General features: G+C 39.8%; 1 long non-coding RNA gene across 3 annotated transcripts; it reads left to right on the top strand.

Moving 5' to 3' along the window:
* The first annotated feature begins 326 nt into the window (after positions 1–326).
* LOC306801708 lies at positions 327–16,702 on the top strand. Of its 3 annotated transcripts, XR_013774162.1 has the most exons (4): positions 327–443; positions 3,117–3,293; positions 11,300–11,670; positions 13,929–16,702. It is a non-coding gene; the product is annotated as an uncharacterized lncRNA (long non-coding RNA). The 3 variants fall into 3 exon arrangements; XR_013774163.1 differs by lacking the exon at positions 11,300–11,670 and having other exon boundaries at positions 15,776–16,702; XR_013774164.1 differs by lacking the exons at positions 11,300–11,670; positions 13,929–16,702 and adding an exon at positions 10,102–10,320.
* Positions 16,703–22,483: the final 5,781 nt, after the last annotated feature.

Consider the following 22,483-nt stretch of genomic DNA (forward strand, 5'->3'; position numbering starts at 1 on the left):
TTTGACCCCATTATCTAAACTTCCAATAATTTCAAAAGTCTGTTCTGAAATCAGTCTGTTCCAAAACACAGCCAGTTCCTCTGCTGTTCATGGATCACACGGCAGGAATGTGACTGTTCCTCCTGAATAGCAATTGCCTGTGGGCAATGTGTGTCTGCTCATATTCCCTCATACAGCCCACACCTCCACACAGGGCCCTGTTGGTTTATGCAAATTCATGCTAATCTCAATCTCTAAACATGTGGGCATATTTCACCCACCTGATAAGGATCAAGGGACACACCCCTTGCTATATGCTTTATATTCAAACAACCTGGGGTTAATTTGATGTCAGGAGAACAGCTTTTAATTCCCCTTCTCAGGGCATTAAACTACAGACATTAAGTTTCTGTTCTCAGCTCTTGGGGTCTACAAGGAAATGGTGTGAGCAAATTTGATAGCAGGTATATTGGCATGTGAATGTAAATTAGGTAGAGGGCTGTAGGCAAAATTAATATCAGGCTAAGATGTGTGGTGATTTACAAAGGAAAAAATTGAACCAAATTAAGCTCAAGCTAAATTTTATTTTCTCATTGTGTTGATAGTTTTAGTGTTTGATCTGTATGCTGTGGGCAGATTGTTTGGAAATAGTAGGTGATGAGTTCTTTTGTTAATGAAAATGTGGAGGACTCTTGTGTCCCACTCTTAAATGTAAAATCTCTTTGCCAGAGCAAGTCTTAACATTAATTGGATTTATTTCTGTCAATGCTCTGTTTTTCCTTCCTTACCTACTCTCTTTCAAACTCTATGAAAAGATTAAGTGTGGGGGCATAATCCAGTGGTGTACTTTTTATTTACAGACTAGATATTGACTAGAGAAATGTAGATGAGCAATAATCTGCCCAACTCACAGATACTGCTTGCATGCCTCCTCTTTTCCACTACTGTTCCTTACCAAAAGCTTTGCTAGATTTTGTGGGATATTTGTAAAAGTCAAGAGATTCTAGAGAATTTTAACTTTCTGTTCAAACTAAGGTAAAATATATCAAAGTTTGCAGCCCCTTTCAGCAAAATCATTGCAAGCAGGTCCTGCCCTTTCTTAAATTGGTAAGGAGACAGCTTGGGCTCATCCTGAGTGCCACTGTGACAGTCTGATCACCTGGGGAGAGCAGTGTCTTACAGACAGGCAGATCCCAAGCCATTTTAGTAATTATAGGTGAAAAGTAACAGCTTGCCAGCGCAGATTCTTGAGTGCCCAAGGCATGTGCTTACAGTAGGAGCCTTCCCAGTACAACTGCTGCATTCAGTGGTTCTGCAGCAGCTTGTCCAGGGGGCCCCTGGAGAGAGCATCTTGTAAAGAGAATAATCAGGAGATAATAAGTGCAATGGACAGTAGTTTTGCAAACTCCTGACCAGCTGGATGCCATGCTAGCTAATGCAGCCATATGATTGTCAGGTGCTGGCTGAGCAGCTAACCAGGCCTTGCAGTTGCAAACCAAACTAATGCTCCTTCTACTCAAAGATTGTGTATAATGTTTCTTGATTGCTTCTACCAATAAATTTTCATTTTCCACCAGCCTAATCTTACCTGTTCATTGCTTTCATGAGGTAGTGAAGTTCAGATCTCGTTATGGAACAGAGAAGCATGTACTGTCAACCTTAATATCAACAGCATTGACATCAGGCTGTCAGTTCTCTGTTCATGTAGGAGTTAAAGTGGCAGCCTGTTGGTAGGAGAACAGCTGTTTCTTCAACAGGACTTTTCCTGAACTTAGGCATCAGTGTCAAAACAGGGTATGAAAGTGTAGTTTAGGTAGACACCTTAGTGAAAATGCATGGAAAATACTACCTCCTTTCCTATTTGCACACTGAAGGTGTTTGGATTCCCTAAGGCTTTACTCTGGCATTTTCCAAATTTCTGGAAAAACCCAGAAGTACCATTATTAGGACTAGGAAATTGCTTAGGTTCAAATAGGATTTCTAGTCAGGCATTTCCATTAATAAGTCTCCTGAAAGTCATGAACAACTTGATTGGAACCAGGAGTACTAGTTTCATAAAATTAGGAATGTGTGATCCTTCCTTTTTAAAACTCAGGGAGAGAAAATCTCTCTCCTTCTCCCAAATACAGTAGAAGTCTGGAAGTAGAAATAAGGCATAGGAGGTTCTCTGTCTAAAGGAAGAGAAGCCAGCTCTCTTATCTGAGCTGGAGATCCCAGTCACCAATGCATAGTTCATCTGTGCCCTGAACCTGGACTCTGTGGGTAGGAAAGCAGAGGAAAGAAGAGCAATGCCACAGAAAGGAAGAAGGCCATCCATGCAGCCATCCTCTGCATGTGGTTGATGGATTAAGCCCCTCTGGTGACAGCAGAACAAACAGGGGCTGGAGTTCTGACCAGCTCATCCATCACAACCTCCCCTGGAAGCAGCCCCTTCACATCTTCCAACTGCTGTTAAAGTTAGAAATCTTTCCCCAGCAGCAGCTGAGATTGTCCTTCCTGCAGTCTGGGCTGGCTGCCTCTTTCCTTCTGCCTTGTCCCACTCTTCCTGCTGCAATTCAGGCCATTGCAGAGGTGTGAGTGAGTATTGTGAATACCCTGAGTGCTGTTAACCAGGGATGTTGGTGTTGGTAGTGACAACCGAGCAGCTCCCAGAGGCTCAAGTCTTCTCTCTTCCCTGTATCCAAAGAGCACTTTGTTTGCCCATGTCTCCATCACAGTAGCTCTTTCCCTGCCCAGGTTCTTCTACAGAAAACCTTCCCTTTCCTGTTCTTCTCTGGGTTTTTCCTCACCTTTTTCCTGAGGGTTTTCAAAACACTGCAGTCTGACAGTCTTCTCTATGTCACTTCAATGAGACTATTTGCTTTTAGTTTCCACTTATTTCTAAGTTGTTCACTTGGTCTATACTCAGAATTATAAAAGTGGCTACTTATATGGTCTAGGACTCCTGCAACATTGCTTCTCTAGTGCTTCAGGTGTGAATATTGTAATTGTGTGCTCCAGCTTTGGTACCTTTGTTCTGAATGCATGACAGAGAAACACTCAAGGCTATGCTGCAAAATGTTTGTCTTTCTTCTTTTAAGGCTAACAACCAAACCTCATGATTTTTTTTTCATCCTCTCTCTCTCTCTGTGCTGTAGCTTTTTCACACCTCTCTACTGAAGAACTCCTTCAGAGGCACTAAAAGCAGTCCCTACGTCTTTGGATAAGAGGTGGTTAAAAAGGCACAGGACTGTGAGGAGGAGATGGGGCTATGGAGCTGAGCAAGGCTGAGCCAAGGCAGAGGAAAAGGCAGCACCAGCTGAAGTCAAGGAGAGGTAAGGGCCTGGAGGAATAGGGTAGGGAGGGCTGTCAGAGCCTGTCCTTCATTGACTCAATAAATAACCTATATGGCAATAACAATAAATAATTTTATGAGGAGCTAGATAAGCTTTTAAGAGGAAAAATGTTAGGGGGTGTAACTGCAAATTGAGGAGGAAAGCAGCTGAGATAGGTTTCCCTGTTGTCATCTGTCCTCTATTTGGCAGCAGCTCATTTGTGAGAAAAGCAGCCTAGAGTTGTTTATGATGCTAAGACATTTCAGTGACTTACACTCAGTGAAAATCCTTGATGTTTCTCCTTTAGCTAGGTTCTGCTTCTCAGAGTTGAAAGCATTTCCCCGTCTTAAATCCTATTTTGTTAAACCTGGCAACGAGTAAAATCACAATTCCTTAAGAAAATCCTCTGGCTTGAAAAGGGACATGTGTTCATTACCCTCGTAATTAGCAGGAAAACTTCATCTTGAACAGGGCACTCAGTCCCCTCTAGTAACCCTCCTCACAGCTCCTTAATCACTGGGTACTATTCAGATTGTAGATTTTCACTATTTAATATGTGTTGTAGAAAACTCTGATTATATTTCACCGTGAAATGCTTAAAGAGCTGGGCCATAAATATTTCCATCAACCTGTGTCTCTCCCACCCCCAGGACTCCACTTCCTGCAATACAGCTAATCCCTCAAAATGCAGTTTGGGTTTTACTTTCTGTGGAGCTGATCCTTATGCAAAGAAAGGTTACCTTGGGAACAAGGTTAAAGGATAGCCTTGTGGACCTCCTCTCTTATTTCCCCTTTATTTTATGATGGAAATATAAGATGTTGTGAAGGGTTCATCACAACATATGCCAGCAGAAGCATGCCAAAAATAGCAATCTGAAGCAGCGCACGGCATGTAACGCTTGCATACTTCTCCGAGAGTTAGGGAGATCATTGGAACAACACATGTCAGATGCTATTACTGTCATATTGCTGGGGCCATCTGTTAGAGGCCAAGATCAAGACCTGCTGCTTTCCTGGGAACAGCAGCTCCACAAAGGACTGTGGCAAATTAAACTAAATCTGCTCTGGCCCAGGGAGTTAATCTAAGGGATTTTCTTGTTTTGTTTAGAGATTTCATCAGGGATAAAGCCAGCAGTATATTTTGGATATTGCTCCAGGGGAACTCTGAGGAAAGGCTTACTAACTTTTTTTTTTTTTTTTTTTTTTGTTTGCTGTGGGGTTTTTTTTTTGAGGGACTAAATTGCAGGTCCAAGATAAGGACTGAATTGTCAGGACAGGATGTGCACATTTGCACTCACAGCTGTGCTTCTTGGGAAAACATGTTCATAAGTAAAGTTCACACAAATGTGCACATGGATTTCTTTGCAGCTACTGAACAATAATTTGACAGCAACCTGGAGTTGAATATGACAACTGATTTATGTAATTAACTACACAGACACATATTTTTAAAGTGAAGCAAAGGGTCTTGAAGTTCCTTACGGAATTTGGATGCCAGTTCTTCCTAGTGGTCTTCAAAATCTCAGCTAGGATACCTGTAAATGTATTTATTTAAGTAAGATGAAGTTCCATGTAAGTTGGATCCACAGGGAATTTTGCTACTGGAAGCAGTAGGCTGGATTTCACACGTACACTTGCTGTATCAATATAGTTACTCACACATACATATATCTATTCATATACATATAGATAGAGGTTTTCAGTATTAGCATAATGGCACAGTTTTAGTTCCACTGCATTCATAGAAATTTATGTAATGGGCATATGTTTTACTGACGTGTTTCATAACAGTTCTAAACAATGTCCTTGCTGACACCAGACCATGATACAATTAAATGTATTGATGTGGAAGATTGGAAGTCTCTGTTATGAAGACAGATGTGGTTCAAATACCATGAAAGTGGGATCAGTTTGCAAATGTAGGAAAACTACATCATAGATCTGGAATGTTTTTGCAGAGGTTTTGTTTTTCAGCATGTTGGTGAAAGACTTGGGCCCAGCTCCTACCCATTCTGCACTTTCCGCTTAGTAGAGGATCTTGCACTACAAAAAGCCTCCAAAGCTTTGCTTTGACTCTGCTATAGAAAGAGGTTCTGTTTTGAGATCTCAGGCTGTGCTACAGCATAAGAATTCTTTTCCTATGGACTCAGGATGTTGACAGTGAGTGCCTCATTCTGCTCCTGCAGGAGCCCAGCATAATGGGCTGCAATAGCAAAATGGAGGAGGCTACAATCTGGTACTAAAATAAGGAGAGAACAGTGGAGTCTCTGCAGGGCAGGAAGGAGATGCACAGGGAAGAGACAGGATTTCTGTGATTCCTGACTGGCAGCACCTTATCATTCTGCTTGTTGCCTATTTCCACGTTTTACCCAATGACTATTTCATGTAAAATCTGAGGATGGTCCTTGGAGTGGGAGTAGGATCCAACTCTCCATTTCCAGGACAGCATTCTCACTGGCAAGAGAGAGATCTGAAGTTTATTAACTACACCTTCAGGACCTTTTGCTTGTGGAGGTCAGACTCTGAAGAGAGGACAATAACTTCATGCTCACAGCAATTTTATAATCTACTGCGCTTCTGTCCTCCGGGTGTCTTGCAGGAAACTGGGGTCAGAAAGATGCTGCTGCAGCTTTTGCCAGAGAGGAGTAATGATCCCAACTGCAGCACCCTCTGTACACATATCACTGTCTGGGGATGCTAACAGTGCAAACTGATTATGCAGTGCAAAGTACCTAACAACCTATTTATTTCCTTTGCAGGAGAAATTCCCCAAGTAGGTCTCTGTCAGTCCTCCTGACCATTTCTACTCATTGCATTGTTCAATCAGAAGTGTTAAAAATACAATTTGGAAGCTCTGTTTGGTTGAAATTCATTGTGTCCAAATTAATTTGGATGAATTGGAAAGCTATTAATTCCTTGGAGGAGGAAAGCAGGGTGAAACTGAAATATGGCATGGCAGTTTTGGAGCCAAGCAAGGGGCATGTTTGCAAACTACAGGTACTGTGGAGGTATTTGTAACTCCTGAGAAGTGCTAACCTAAAAGAGAAGCTTCCATAATAGGAAGCAACCTCCTCCTCCCTGCCTCTCTGGGTTTAATCTGAGTGTTATTTGGGGTAGAAGCAATTTTCTATTTGGAAACTTGTGCCAAATGACAAGCTCCCAGGACAGGCCATTTCAGCTCACTGAGACTGAAGCTCTTGTCACTTTTACTGCCACCTCCAGTACAAATGGGCAGCAATTCCTGAACAGCTGCTGGCATCTGCCACCAAAAGGGACTCTGGGGGAATCCACCAGCAGACTGACTCCAGCTGAGGGACTGCACAGCTTCCAGCATCTCCTTTCTGGGGCAGGTGTGCCAGTAGTCAGGATGATTGATCTCAGAGGACTGTCTTGGATTAAGCTAAAGCTTGAAGTGCATTGTCTGGCACATTTTGGACTGCAGAGGGTGGTATTTTTTTGACTAATATGTATTTTGACAGTGTGTTCAAATGATTCTAAACATTTCCCACAATCTAAGTGCTCATGTTACCTCATTGCTGGCACTTTGGAGTATTCTCCAATTTCATTTAATATCTTGCCTGTCTGTGACCAGAAGAGCTTCCAAAAGTGGTTCTACTTTTAAATTAATGGAAAAAGAACAGTCAATTCTTAAATGATCCGACCAGCACTGATACAACATCTATATATTTCATAGTAAGTGGTAATAGAGAACTTTCATAAAGCAAAAAACCCCAAATCATTCCCAACTGTGCTTTCCTGTGAATGAATTCCATCACAAAACCTGCCTGCATGTGGGCTGCAGGAGCTCAAACACAAGATGTGCTAACATGAAGGCTGTGTCCAATCTCAGTCATGACACACAGAGAGAGTGTTGGTAATCCCATTGCCAGACACTAAGTCATTCCTTGCAGCAAGTGGTTTGTTCAGACCCAGCAGAGAAAGAGGCAGCTCCACCATAGGGGCTACCAATTATGTGTAATTTTTCAGGAAAAGCTATAAAAATATTTTCCTTTATGAGCCTGAGCTATGTATCTGCAGTGACACAGTATTTTCATTCTGTTTGGCTTTTTTCATGATGTGACAGGTTTCAAGTATTTAGTGATGGTAAGATTAAAATGCGTAGTGTAAAGGTGGCAAAGTGTTATGTGTTTGTTTGCTGCTTTCTTGCTTGATTTTTTTCTGTAGGTTAGAAAAGGCCAGAAGAATTCAGATAAATTAGAGCTAAAATGTGTTTTTTCAGTATTGAGGAAATACAGACTTACTTGTTTACACTTGGAATATTCTTTAATGAAGGCAACCCTTGGAGTAATAGTATATATGAGGGAGGCTGAGGTTGGAGCTATTTCTCCTAAGAGAACTGTGAGTTAATATATATTCCTCTTTTCCTCTAATTTCTTTCAGCTGGTAGGAAATATTATATCCATAACGTAGCTTCAGTCCATGTCGTTTAATATCCTAGATTGGTTCCCCCTTGGGATGTAGGGGAAGTGGGAAGAAGTATATTTAGAAAAGGAGATAGTTTGACAAGATATTAAGAGCATTTTGGTCAAAACAAGACCCCTAAAGTGCACTGGAATCAATAGAGATTGTTTTAAAAATGTTTTCTAGCAATCTGTGCAGTTTTAGCCATGTCCTGATGGAAAAACTGCAGTTTGCCTTACCAAGCCACAGTCCTGTGAGAAATGAAGAGTGCCAAATAGCCTGTCCCTGCTGATGGCTGTCAGTGGGACCTCAGGGAGAGAGCATGAGAAGCTGGGTAAATCCCTAGGGAGCCTTGCCAGCACCCAGCACTGGTGGCCCACCTCCTGGTGGGCAGCACGTCTCCTCCCTGGGGAGCTGATCTGATGGTGTATATTGGCCTTTTGGGTCCTCTGTCACTCACCAACCCCTCTCCTCTACCCAGGAACTCCTTGTGCCTTTGCTTCCCCCTTGAAGAGCAGCCACATGGGGAGGAGGAAACTATTAAGCCCCTTTTTTTGGCCTGAATATTACATGGTTTATTTCAGAAGAGGTTGTTGCCTTCCACTATGCCAAATGCCTGTTCCTAGAGAGCACAGAGTCACAAAGCTGTTCAACACACTCACATTACTAGGGGAAGCCATTTATTCATTTTATCTGCTTTTCCCCCTGGGAAAGTAGACCAAAAGCCTGAAGTGCCATTAGGAAAAGCAAGAGGAACACTGACAGTTCTTGTTTTGCAAATTGTCAAATGAACCCATTTCCCACCATTGCTAGTAATGTCTTTCATTACTGCTTTAATGAAATTGCATTGACATATTTATGGTCTAATAAAAGAAAAAAAGATACCCTGTAAAAGAAGTTTTCAGAAGCTGAAATGTTTTAGTAATGGTTTCATAAATTATTTTGATTTTTTTTTTAGTCATAAACTTTGGCAAAATGAGTGTCATATTATTCAAAACCACTAATGAAATGGTCTCTGGACTGTGCCATTTAAATCCTGTAAGATGTATTTTCTCATGCCTCTCCTTTAAATTCAGTGCCCTTCATTTTTAACATCAGTAGGAAACTGGCTAGAATATGTTGTATCTTCTTCCCTCACAGACCATTTATCCACTATTATATTTTCCTACTCTCTTATCACTGGGAAAACAGCATTTTGACACACCATTTTATGGTTTATACTTTTAAATATCCACCTGATCCAGTTTTATTATGTCCTCAGTTGTTGAATTCAGCTTGAGTTAAAGTAGGGACTTTAGCATCTGTTTTGCAATTGTTAGAAATCAGCCAGAAAATTTTGTAATGATGAGCATCTGTCAGGTCTTTTTGAGGGGCAGTAGTGAGAGCTTCCAGATTGATTGTCATGTCTGGTGGATCTAGATCTGGACTCTTCATAAACCTAGGATCAAGTCTCTTAATTGTACTCATTTTCATGAGTGCATTACTGGTTTCAGTAATAGATGTGTATAATTTTTTCAGTATTTTTTTCTTTTGTAAACTCATAAAATGAGTCTGACTGAGAGCTCTGTATGTTCACTTCACTCATATGAATTAGCCAGTTGCCATATCCAGCTCAATTAACATCTGAATTGGTTTTTATGAAAAAAAAAAGTCTGTTGGTGCTATCCCAGAGGTTACAACAGACTAAGAAAATAAAGGTCATGTTGTATTTTGAATTCAGGATGTACAGATGTTATATGAAGTTAAAATCTGAAATCTAGAAGGAAAAGTAAGACTTATCTGAACCTATGCTATGTATATGTAAATGGTAACAGATGATTTACTGGTGGTATCTTTTTCTTTTAACAATGAAATGCCATAAAAATAGGCAAAAAAAACCCCTAAAATGGACCAATGAATAACAATGCATACTCAATCTCTCTTAAATATGCAACTGGGGGAATATATGGTAGTTTCTTAGGATATGGCTAGTAAATATGTAGAGACTTAGTGGCAAATCTGCCTTCTTGGAGCAATAGTTCCTATATCACAGATGAAAATAAGGATATATGCATCCAAAATAAAGAAGAGAAACAATATATATACCCCTGAGACCTCTGTATAATTCAAATCAGTTGTCTGCAAGAGAGTTAGAAAATACTTTATACACACAGGGAATACAGCTTTCCATCAGAGAAATAAAATAGATATATCTAGGATATATCAGCATTGGTCTCATAGTTCCTTTCTCTGGGGTTTACTCTGATGTCATTTCATAGTAGCCATGCTTTTCCCTTTGAAACTCACCATTGTTAGCTCAGATGCAGGGAGAAGGAACATTTCAGAGGTAGAGCTCTTGGCACAATTTTTGCTCATGTTGTATTTTCATCCTGTTTCATATTTTCAGTCTCCTCCTCTGTGTGCTGTGACTTCTGGCTGAGCATCTGCAGAGTTGACCGTTTGAGACATGTCAAGTGCTAAGTTAATATGTGATTTCATCCTCCATGAGGTGTTGATGGGGGACGTGGTGACACAGAGTACAAGGAGTTTGGCCCATTTTTTCAGCAAAGATGTGTATGATATTTTAATGTCTTTTTGAAGGGGCTCTTATTTTAAGGTGTTTGTGGCTCTTACAAGTGTATTTGTTTATCTGCCTGTTCAGGTGCACTTGTTCTCTCTGCCTGTTGCTTACCTGCCTGTTTATGATCAGCAAACCTCAGGAATGTGGCTGCAATGGCTAAGTGTCATGTTTAAATTTGGGCAAGTTGTTATGCTGAAATCTACCCATTCCCTGTTTCTTGATTATACTCATAATATACACAGCATGTGAGTGAGTGTGGTCTCCAGGCATGTGGGTGGGATGTTCTGTTCAGTCTCACAAAAGGCCATGATAGCTGAGATGGACTAAATGAGTTCCCTAAAGTCACATGGTGTTTCAGTGCAAAATTTAGAACTGATCTATCCTAATGTCTACTAAATTCTATACTGTTTTTTTTTTTTTTTTATTTTGTCTAAATAACTACTGACCTGATAGCCCTCCTGGTCCATTTTAATGGTGAGGTAAATGTGCCTCAGGCTGTATCAAAAGACAGTATACTTTTCATTTAATGTGAAACTTCAGTAGCAACCCTCCCTGAGTTTTTACAGGATTGATTATTATGTTGAAGGAAAAAAAAGTATCTTTTTCTTGCATGCTATTTAGTTTTAAGAGATAATAACACACAAGAAAAAGTTTTTTTTCTTTCACAGAAGTAAATAGCAACCATTTGATGAATCATTGCCGCAAGTGTAGCAATTAAATTTCACTCCTCAGGCAGTTTGTTTTGAATAAAAATATTGCAGAGTTCTGTACCAGTGTTTTCTATATTGCTTTGGCTTTTGTAGGGAATACTGGAGAGTTGGAAATGCAGACCTGTTTGTTCTCCAGATTTGTCAAAGAGGAATTGTACTGTGAGGCAGTTTGGAAAAGAAGGATGTTTGTGCAAGGAAGACAAATTTGAATCCATGCCTGGCTCTATAAATATCACCTTTATTCTTCATTATCCACCACAGAAAGTGAAGTGTTTTTGTTAACACTTAGTCTTGGTCTAACTATTGCCATTCAGGGTCTGCAGCCGTGACAGTGCACCTGACTGTGAAGCTGAATTCAAAACACCCTCACTCTGGCTCAGAAAGCAAATGAAAGGCTTGGGTCAACTGATAACAACATTTAAAAAATGAATTTAACTGGTTGCTTGAGAGTAAAGGGGTTTGCATTTGCTTATTGATCCCCTGATCCCCTCAGGCTGAGCCACACCTCATTGTGATGGCTGAGCTTTGCTGTGGATCTGAACTGATGTAGCTAATGGAGCTGGACCTCATGCCTCTGACTTTTCCTGGTCCTCCTGTCAGACTGGACTGGCTATTCTCCAAACTGCACCTGGGGCTGCCTTTGCTGAAACTGATGAGCCAGTGTTTATTGCATAGATCTTTCTAGGTGTCTCTGCTTTAGATCCCACTGCTTACATTTATAGCTGTGATGTTATAAGTATGAATTCTCAAACAGTTTACCCACAGACTTAGTATGCTGTGGCATCTGTAAACATGTGCTCTTGCCTGTTAGTCCAGAATAACACTGTAAAGGTCAGCTCAGGGCAGAAACCACCAAATTCCCTACTCACATTATGAGATCTCTCCTGGTTTTGTTGTTGTTTTATTTGAACCTGTAGTTTCTACTGAAGGAATGCCTGCTCCTCACATCTCCTCTAAAAATGTCCCTGAAGTTTGCTATGTGATAAGTTGCCTCTAAAATAATTTCATGAGTAAACCTGGTAGAGTATTTCAGATGTGTACCTGCAGAGAGAGTAGGACCATTGCAGGAAGGGGGTTGTCTGGATATGCTGTCTAATAATTCTTCATCTATGATAGAACTTAGCATAGCTACAGCAGGATGAATAAATTGTTCTCAGTCACCTATCAGTGGAAATTTCCCTTCACAGCATCACTTTAAAAAGGAAGCAGTTCCCCTAAAATTTTAAATTGATGTTCCAGCTGAGAAAAATAGCAGTAACTTTTGAAAGAGGATTTGATTTTTATACTCTTCTGGTTCAATACCTGGTAGCCTTAGGTATCTGCAAATATATCCAGAATACATAATCAGTCTATGCTGAAACCAGCACAGGTTTCATATCTCTCTTGTAAATAGAATTCCTACAAAGGCTGTTTTCCCTACTGCAATACACTAAATCACTGCACAAACTTACAAAGTGCTCTGAAACCCTTTAAAGTGTAGTTCTTTCGAGTAAATGACATTCTCCAGTTTTGTAATGTCATGTGGATAAATGCCTCTTTCACTAACTGTGAGGGAACTAGAAAGCTCTGTTGTTGTAAAAGTTTGATTTTCCAATTCTTGGGACTGGAAAATAACATAAGGACTTGTCCTAGCCTTCTGGCAGAATTGACAAATCATTAATTCCATTGATTTCCACGGTAGTGAAATTTATCAAAGAGAAGTCCACTTGTATTAGCAAAAAAGGTTACATGCCATGGCATTGAAAAGTCTCTTCTCGTGCTCTTGCTTTTATGCTTTCACCTTTATTTATTTTTTTCTTTTTAAAGCACTGTTACATACTGTCATGTGATTAGAAGCTTCAGACAAAGATTATCAGTGAGAATCTCCTGTTGAGTCACAAGGTGCAGAAAGGACCCCCTGGCTTTCTGAATTCCATCTCAGAGAGGAGTTTAGGTGTGGCTGGATCCTAGTCCCAGACAGGATAACAGTTTATGCCTAAAGGATTATATAGGATTAAGGATGGCAAACCAATGAATTATTAAATTAAATTGATGACAATAATGATTTGACTTGACTAACAGACTTTAGTTTGAACAAGTTACTATACAGTATAGATAATAATAGCTACAAGTATAGTCAGCTATTTATTAAATCAATATTTTCCAAGCTAGCAAAATATTAATTATTAATTATCAAAATAATAATAATAATAAATTAAGGAGAGATTGATGTTACCACTACCAATAACTGTGGCCAAATATCTTTCACTCAGCCTCGAGGTGTAACCTTGGGGGAGCATCTCCTCTCAAGGGAGGAATCTCCTTATGCACTTCTAGCAGGAGTATGCTAGAAGTTACTGCTGCTGAAAGGTGGGACTGTGCCTTTAAATTATGAAATTATTGACTGTCAGTCATGTTTTTAGGCCAGCTGTATAAGCTCAGCAGCTTTAGATAAATTATCAGGGATAGCACTGAACCACCCTTGTTGGTTCCCTTATCAGGAACTTTTTCTGCCACGTGCTCACCAGTGAAAGTTCCTGTTAGGATATATTGTTTTTCACATTCTCAAAGTGTTTAACTTTGGGATTGTTATCAGTCTGGTCTCAGTATTCTTCAACAGCAAAAGCAGCATGACCTTCCTTCTATGCCCACTGATGCAAATAGGGTAAAGTTTGAGCAATTTTATCCCCACTTAGACAGAGGAGCCTGCTTTGTGTATCTTGTAAAAATCCTAGAGTGGTTTGCTGTGAAGCCTTCTGTTTGTTCTTGTCCATTGCATGCAATGGACTTTATGTCAAAATTGCAAATATATCAATGCTGAATGAACATGTTTGCCAGTCTCCAGAAGGATTGGAGGGGAGCAAAGGCACTGCACTTCCACCCCCACTCAGCCTGCAAACTGCAGTGATGAGATCATTTGAAGGTGTTTGACTAGGAGCAAATTTCCTTTTTTCTTGATGTCAGGAAGAAATCACTTCATTGCTTGGTGGGCTTGCCCCATTCAGCAGGTGTTGGTGCTGGCTGGTGTATGTGAACACAGCTGCAGCTGGAGCAGCCGTGGTTGACAGCACTGGTGATGATTTGCAGTGCTCTGCTGCTGGGGGCTGTGCTGTGCTCCCACTGGAGATCAGCCTCTGCATGCCACGGAGGCACACAAGAGGAGGAGGGTTAAGGGTGATCTCTGATTAAAGTTCCATTTGCTGATGCTCTTCACCAATTTATATCCAAGTGCTACTTTGCTAATTAATGGCTGCTCATGAAATGCCATGTGTCAGCAATGAATCACTTATTTTTGTTGCACTTCAGTAGTATATGGCTAATGAGCAGGGACAACTCATATAATTAAAGCCTAAAATAGCCCTATCAGTAGGAAACAATCAAGTGTTTACATCTTGCTGCAGTGTGTGGACCACAGTATGTCACTTTCCTGTCTTTACCTTTGGTAGTTTTACTAAAAAAGAAAAGTTAAAAAAAATTGGAATAGCAAATATTTTTTCAATGGTAGTAGTATGAGGAATTGAATTTCTTTTAAAAAGAACTAAAATCCTGCCAGTTACCTGTATCTGGTGTAACCTTAAAATAAGACTGTCTTAAATATTGCATCTAATGGGTTTTACCAACTCAAAACTAATTAAAAAAATAAATAAAAGGGAGAAGATGCCTAAATGAAATGGGTAAAGTTAGTGCAAAATTACAGAAAAATCTGTAGTTTGTGTCTCTGCAGCTGCATGCAGGTAGGAAAAGTGAGAAACAGGGACAAGCCTGCTGTGAGTGTCTGTAGGCAGCTGTTAATACTTTAAGCAATATCTTGAAAAAATCTGTCACTGAACCATTAAACCAGCAAATATCATTTCTCCTGTTTGACCTGATCAGTGCTAGCACAGTTGAGATCTTGTATTTTCATTCATGAGAGGTGCAAATCAAGCCTCTGGAGAACATTTGGTCTATCCATGCATACTACATACCTTTTCCCACATATATATGTATCATGGTCTGAACCATTGATGTAGTCCACTAGTTTTCCTCACAGATGGGGAAAAAAATCACATTCCTGGGAGAGCAAGTATAATCTATTAGCCAAAGTACCCCATATTAGTAGTGATGTGCACAAAAGACATTTGCAAATAGTTTCTTAGGTGCAGCAGTGGGAAAACTGCATCCCTTCTCCTCTGTCAAGGAAAAAATCAGTCTTTTGTGAACCCACTTTTTCTGATGAGCATATAAGGGAAGGGGAGGAATATATGTAATCTACATTGAAAAGATAAGGCAAAAAAGTGACATTATGAAAAGCATGAGAAGAACAACAGACCTTTTATTTCTTAGTTTTGGATACAAAATATTTCAATGTTTAGGATTTCAACTTTGTAATTAAAACCGGTTTTATTACATTTTTCTTCCCACAAGAGCCCCTAACATTTCCCTCCCACTCCCTTTTGCACATATCTATGTGTGAACTCAAGTTGCTATAAAGGAACAAAAAACTCAGTCATCAGATGTGACCACTACTATGTAAAAGAGCAATACAAGGGAACATTTTTTTCCTCAGATAGGAATAGGTTCTGGACAGTTTCTCAGTGTGACTAGATCTCATGTTAGTGCTCACCAGTAAGAATACCTACAGCTCTCCCATTTGTGCACTGGGTAGACTTTTTGTATTGGCTTCATACAGCAGTTCATGAAAAATCCTGTGAAATTAGGATCTTTTCTGCAATGATTTCTACAAATTCTCAGAAAGCTTTATGAGTGCTTGAGAAGAGCTCTAACTCCAGGGTATAAAGCACAGTGGGATTTTAATCTATTTGTTTTCACAGGCTTGTTTAGAGAAAATACTCAACTCAGGTTAAGTGGTGAAGACCTTAATCTCCTTATTGAAAACACTATAGCCCTTCCCACCTGGACTTGCTTGAGTGTTAAGCTATGAAGACAGATGTCCTGCCTGCATCTTATTCCCTTCATGGTTCTGCTGAAATCTCCAATCACATCCTGACACTAGAGAGTTCCTCAGTGATAAATTGGGAGACAATTCCTCCTGTTGACATCTGTTCTTCCACGTTTGTTTAGCTCTTTGAATGCTGTTTGCTTGCACCAACAAGGCTGTGGATAACCACCCTCCATCTGAGCAGTGAGATTGTGAGAGAGCTGGGATGCAATTAATTTAGATATTTCTGATCTTTTGACATCCCTTTTGGTTAAGTCAAGGTTCTTTATAACTGCAGAGTGGAGGCAGCGATAAAAGTATAAAACTGTTAGAGCATCTGCAAAATGGGCACTTCATGTTTTTAAAAAACATGCACTATTGTGGAACAGAAGTGTAATATATGCCATTAACATTAGTGTCATTGAACAACCTCTAAATTGCAGAATGGTGAGAAAAAATTGAAATGAAAACAAGAGAAAATGAAAAGTGTAATAAGCTCTCTGCGTGAGAAGGGTAATCTACAGTTAACTATAAAGGCTAAACTGAAACAATGTGAAGAATGAGATATATTTCCTATTTTAGAGCTAAGACTGAATCTCTGTCTCTAACCCCCAAATCTGTGACAAAAACTTAATGGTGTGAAGCAGAGACACCATGTCAGACTTCACTCTGCATCCCTGGATCTGGATGATTTATCACTTGCAGCCATTCTGTTTGTTGTTAATTAAGTGCAATAGTTAAAGTTAGCTTGGCTATGCTATGACCCCTGTTGAGCTTAGTTGAAAGTGAAAACAAAAGGCCTTTATTGCAGCTTCTGTAAATTCGGGTCTCAAATGTGTTTCTTTATATTTGTGCACTCCTAAAAGGAAAACGGGCAGCCTCAGTTCTCTGCTATAGGTGCTCAAACACTTGTGTTAAATACCTGGTTCTAAAAACTGATTACTTCTTAACAAACAAGCTGCACATATTGTAACATAATATAACATTTTCCTTTCAGGAAAGGGAATGAAATCTTGTGATCTCAACAGGGATTATTTCAGCAAGCTTCAGTCCATTTCCCTGCACTTCCTGTCCTCCATTCACTTTTAGTGTTTTCACTTGGCTTCAGAATTTTCCCCCTTTTTTTTTAAGGCATTCCATTTTCTTAGCATTTTCTCCTCACTTTACCTTTCTTTTCTGATGTTAGGATTATAATTGGATTATATTTGTAAAGGTTTGGTCCTTTTCACTGCCCCTCATTTCATCTTGATGCATTTGGTTGCAGTCACTCCATTTTCACGTTTTCTGGCTTTTTTTTCCATTGCATTTTAATGTATCATATCTCCTTTCCAGAGCTTTTGTTAGACTTTGTCCTCTGATTTCAAGATTCCATTCCTTCTCCTGAAAGGCCACAAAGACAGATGTGGTCTGGGTGGTATTACGAGAGAATTCTATCACTTTCCCCCCCCGACAGCAGACATATGGGCTTCTCTTTATGCTTTGGAGAGCAATGAACTATTGACTACTAAATGATGGGACAGTGACATTTGATGTTGAGAAGGCCCTGCTGAAGTGTTCTCTGGGAGACCATGCTCAGCACTAAGGTATTTCTTGGAACTGGAGCTGACTGCCAGCCGGGCTCTATCAGTAGCTCTCACTGCTTTGGAAATGTCAGTAATGCCAGCCAAAATGGGAGGTTTGTGAGAGGAAGACAGAGCATCTTGCTGAGCTATGGCAATAAAATACCTTAGGCTGAATGTGAGCTACTATTACCTACATGCACAGGTTTCAGAAAATTCACCCCTTGACACAACTTTCCTGGTAACACATCCCTGCTCTGCTGGGAATTCACATAGACACATGCCTATGGCAAGGAGCTTTTTTCTTCAGCTCTGCTCAGGATTATTTCCTGTTCCTCCTGTTGTGTCAGAAGAGTCTTGGTCACATTCTAGTTTATTCCTTTTTTCCCTTCTACCTACAGAATATTAGAATATTCTCCCATTTTCTTTTTCTTAATGGAAGGTAGAAAGAATAAAATATAAAACCCAAGAAGGAGACTCTAGTCAACTGGCTGTCTTACAATTTGAAATATGCTGAAATACAAGATACAAAACTGATGACTACTGTGGCTTTTTATTCTCCAGTCAGCTGTTGTTCTTTCTTGTACAGTGATGATAAATTGAGGGCAAGATGTGTTTGGGGGATGCAGACTCTGTTCTAATACAGGGTGCAAAGGATTTTGTCCCTTCAGATGTCTGAAAGTCCCACTGAGCCATTCTGTTAGAGGGCCCCTCCATGAATGGAGATGTGCAGTGTGGATGAGCAGAGAAGGGATGCCAGGGGCATAAGAGATGGTGGAAGTTAGAAACCACAAGTCGTTTCCAGTCCTTTTGTCTGGGCTACAAATGTGCATCTTGTATCTCTTCTTTTCTGTGAGGGTTCTCAAGGGTTCTGCTGCAACCCTGTAGTGGTGCTACATGAAGATATCTAGTTTTTATTCAGGATAGATGTTTAAGCATTCCCATGTAATTCCATGCTGAATGGGCTGGCTGGTAGATTCTTGTGCTGAAGTTCTGAGGAGCCAGTTCATGCAGTGCTCTTTGTCTATCCACTTTGCTCCTCAAGTGATCCCTAAAATTTAAATTACCCATACAATCCTTCAACTCCCAGTTTAGCTCATTAGGAAGTGTGAGTCCCTGGGAACAGCAAACACAGCACAGGATGCCTTGCATGTGGTGCTGTCTTTTGTATGCTGATTTTAACAGCTTTCTGAAAAAGAGGTTCAATTACTGTTTGCCTTGGAAGAGGCTTTTTTCTGAGCTGCTGTACCCTCTCAAGCACTGTTTACAGGCCAGTGCCTGCCAGGTTTTGATGTTTGCTGGAGGAGGTCCAGCCCATGGGCAAGGCAGCAGCTCTGGCTCCTGCTGGAGGGGCCAAGCAGCAGATGTGCCATGACTGTGAAGAAGCACCTGGGGCTTCAGAAAGACTGCACCCCACCCAGAGAGATAATCTTAATGCCTAAGAGTGTTTCCTAGGGCCAGAATTTCTTGCTTTGATGAAAGCAAGAATTTTAGCTGTTTGAAATGAGGATACATGATAGGAAAAAAATTTGTCTTGATGGCATATTGTTATAAACATTTTATTACTACTTTTTGCACTGAAGTGGCTCATTGTGTCTCAAGAGAACCATCATTAAACATTTTGACATACTTTTTATTCAATTCAGAAATTAACAGTGTGGTTTTAATGAAGTTCAAATAAACCCAGTATGAATTCTGGGATACAAAACAATTATTTTGTTCAAAAGTCAAGAAGAAAATAGAGCAAAAGTATATCTGAAGATTAAAAAAATAATTTCAAAGATAATAGAAATATAAATGAATGAGCACAGCTATCATTCCCCTGAATATAATGAAATGTGCTTTACGACTTTTGGCTGTAATCACAATTAGCAATACTCAGGGCTATTTGCTTGGCTATGTGTGCAAATCAGAATTTGTGTGTATGAGAGAGTAATAGTGGCTGTACAAATTAATTTCTTGTGAAGAGCTGATTGCTCCACCTGTTATAGTCTGTCTACATCCTATATTCCCATCAACTGTTGCCGATTAGTTCACTGAAAGTAATTGAAGAATGAAAATAGAGAGCAAAATGTCTGATTTATAGTCTGAATTGGTTATGCCCAGTGATTTTTTTTAAATGGTGGTTCAAATATTCTGTTATTAAATTGATTAAATAATTAAATGCAGCTATAAACATGTCAGATGGTATTGCACATCAATTTTCTACTGCTGAGTGGGACTATCATTTACTTCTCAGCATAGTGAGCTTACTGAAGTTGGTTGTAGTCTTAGACAAGACTGCTACAGAACACTAAGGAAAGAATAGAGGGATGAAAATACCCTCTGTAAACACTTGTCAGTGAAAAACAGCATGGGCAGATCATGCTGTTTGCATGCAGTTTATTTGTCTTAAATAAAAGGGATTTCTTTGCTGGGATGAGCCGAGCTGAAAGAATAACTGGTTCTAAAGGGAAAAGATGATTTTCAATGATTCCTTGTTTTCTTTAAAAATTGTTTTGTGACAGCACAATCACCAGACCACAAGCTGCACTGTTTATATGTTTATTTAGCTGGAGAACTGGATCTTTATTTGAGGAAGCATGAAAAGTTAAGAAATCCCTAGATTGAAACAAAGCCACTTGCTGTAAATCACAATATTAGTAACGCAGGTAAAGTAAAAACTGTTTTTTGGCAAAATATACAAGCTGATAAAATCCAGGTGGACCTGTGGGAAATTAGCACAACAAACTGGTATAAATATTGTCAGAGAAAAGGAGATCCAGCTGCTGTGTCCCACTCCCCACGCAGAGCTGAGTCACTGCAGGAGCTGTGCTCCTTTTTGGAGCATCATAGCTGAACTCCATTTCTTCATATCTGATGGCAGCTGATTTCCTGTGTTTGTATTCAACCCTTTTTTCTTTACACTGAACTTGCTAGGAGTTTATTTAAGCTGTGCTAATGGCTGTAGTCTGCTTTAATGAATAATCTCCGGGAGATTCACAGTCATTGTCTGGGTTTACAAATTTCTGAAGAAAGAGAAAACCTGAACCTTCCTTTTTTTTAAAATGGTTTTCTGGAATGTTATTTAGTCCATTTGCTATTCTCCACTCATGTGCAGAGAAGAGGGGTAGCAGTTTGTATATTATGCTGTGTGCTAGTTTTGGCTGGGGTAGAGTTAATTCTCTTCACAGTGAATAGTATAGGGCTGTGGTTTGGATTTATGCTGAGCACAGTGATCATAATACAGAAAAGCTTTTACAGAGCCAAAGTCTTTCCATCTTTTCATACTGCCATGCTGGTGAGGAGACTGAGGGTGTGGGAGATTGGGAGGAGACAGAGCCAGGACAGGTGACTCAAAGTGACCAAAGAGGTATTCCAGACCACCTGACATCATGCTCAGTGCATAAAGTGGGGGGAAAAAGGAGAAAGGGGACGACATTTGGAGTGGTGGCTTTTGTCTCCCCAAGTCACTGTCACAGGTGATGGGTCCCTGCGCCCCTGGAGATGGATGAATGGATGAACACCTGCCTGGGAAGTGACAAACTCATTCCTTGCTGTTCTGTGTTAGCATGTGTGGCTTTTGCTCTCCAAGTGACTAAATATTAATCTGTGTATAAAAAATGTTAAAAGGAAGTTGAGAAAGTTAAGTTCTTTGATACACTGTTATCAAGAATACAGTTGGCTGGTCAAAAGAAGATGATGTCCTTTGGACACAGATCCTCTCTCAAGAGGGTGTATTTCTTGGAAAGATATACTGTGGCCAATAAAGTTTGCAAAATGAGTTGAGAAATTTAGTTGCTGTCCTTTGCTGTGGTTTTGGATTTTATATGTCTCAGTTTTTAAGGGCATTCCGAATGCAGTATATGTATTCTGCCCCTAAGACTTATTTTTCTCTTAATACATTCCATTAATTTAAAGAAAACCAAGGCAGAAGCTGAAGATCTACTTTTATATTTGGCAAATAGCAATTTCCATGCACAGGTTTGCCTTAGAGCAAGTGTAAGCCTCTCATTTTTAAACATACATATGGACCTCAAGTGTCAGGGCCAGAGTGACTGCTTCCATTTTCTCTATTTTTCTTGCTCTGAATATTTTGAGGATTTCAGTGCTCAGTGATTTATAACTTGCTTGTAAAGGCAGGTATTCCTGATGCTACAGTGATGGCCAGATGCCTAGACACCCCCCTACTTGCTGTCATGTTGCAGATGCAAAGCAGAGGCCTTTTTGCAACTTATCATTAATCATGAACTGTTGGACTCAGGTATAAAGATTGGAAACTGCTTAATGTGCTTCAGGCTCTCTTTTCAGACCAGTTCTGAGCTGAGTGAGTGCACACTATTCTCTGAGTATATGTCAGAATGGATTGCATTAAAGTTCTTTTTTCACTTACTGTTGAAGAGATTAATTAAGAACTTATAGTTCAATGTGCCATGAAAACTTGGGAATTTGACTCAGTCTGAAAGCACATACTCCAGCTGAAAGGATGCTAAAGGAGATAAAATTGGCATTGTGATTTTGAGCAAAGGTTCTTCCAGATTTATTTAGGAGAACAAGTTAAATAAAATACTGTGAACAAAAGCAGAAAGCTTATAAAAGGAAGAGCTTAAATACTGAAAAATAAAATTATTTTTCTGCAATAAGGGAACTGGAGAAGGCCATTAGATTTTGATGACAAGTCAGCAATGATTGCTACAGAAAATATACTTGGAATGGACATCTCCGTAATTCAAGTGACTGGCTTTACTCCAAGTCTTTAAAATTGTAACTGTCTATATAGCTGCAGTGGTTTGTGGGCTATTTTTTTTTTTTTCGTTGAAATTGCTGTAACTAGCAACAGATGTGATTGGTATGTGGAAGGCAACATTTGTCATTATTAAACATGTTTGCTTATATTTGCATTTCTAGAAGAAGTAGCCAGCAAGGAAGGTTTCAACTTGAAACAAATCTGCAGTGTTGTTAGAAGGCATGAGAGTAGCTCCTCTGAGATGCTCTCTTTCTGTCTTGTAAATACACTTCGGCAATTTTATGTAGTGCAGGGAGAGGCAGACAACTGTCTGTAC

The sequence above is a fragment of the Erithacus rubecula genome, assembly GCF_903797595.1.
Source record: "Erithacus rubecula genome assembly, chromosome: 4".
Taxonomy (NCBI): domain Eukaryota; kingdom Metazoa; phylum Chordata; class Aves; order Passeriformes; family Muscicapidae; genus Erithacus; species Erithacus rubecula.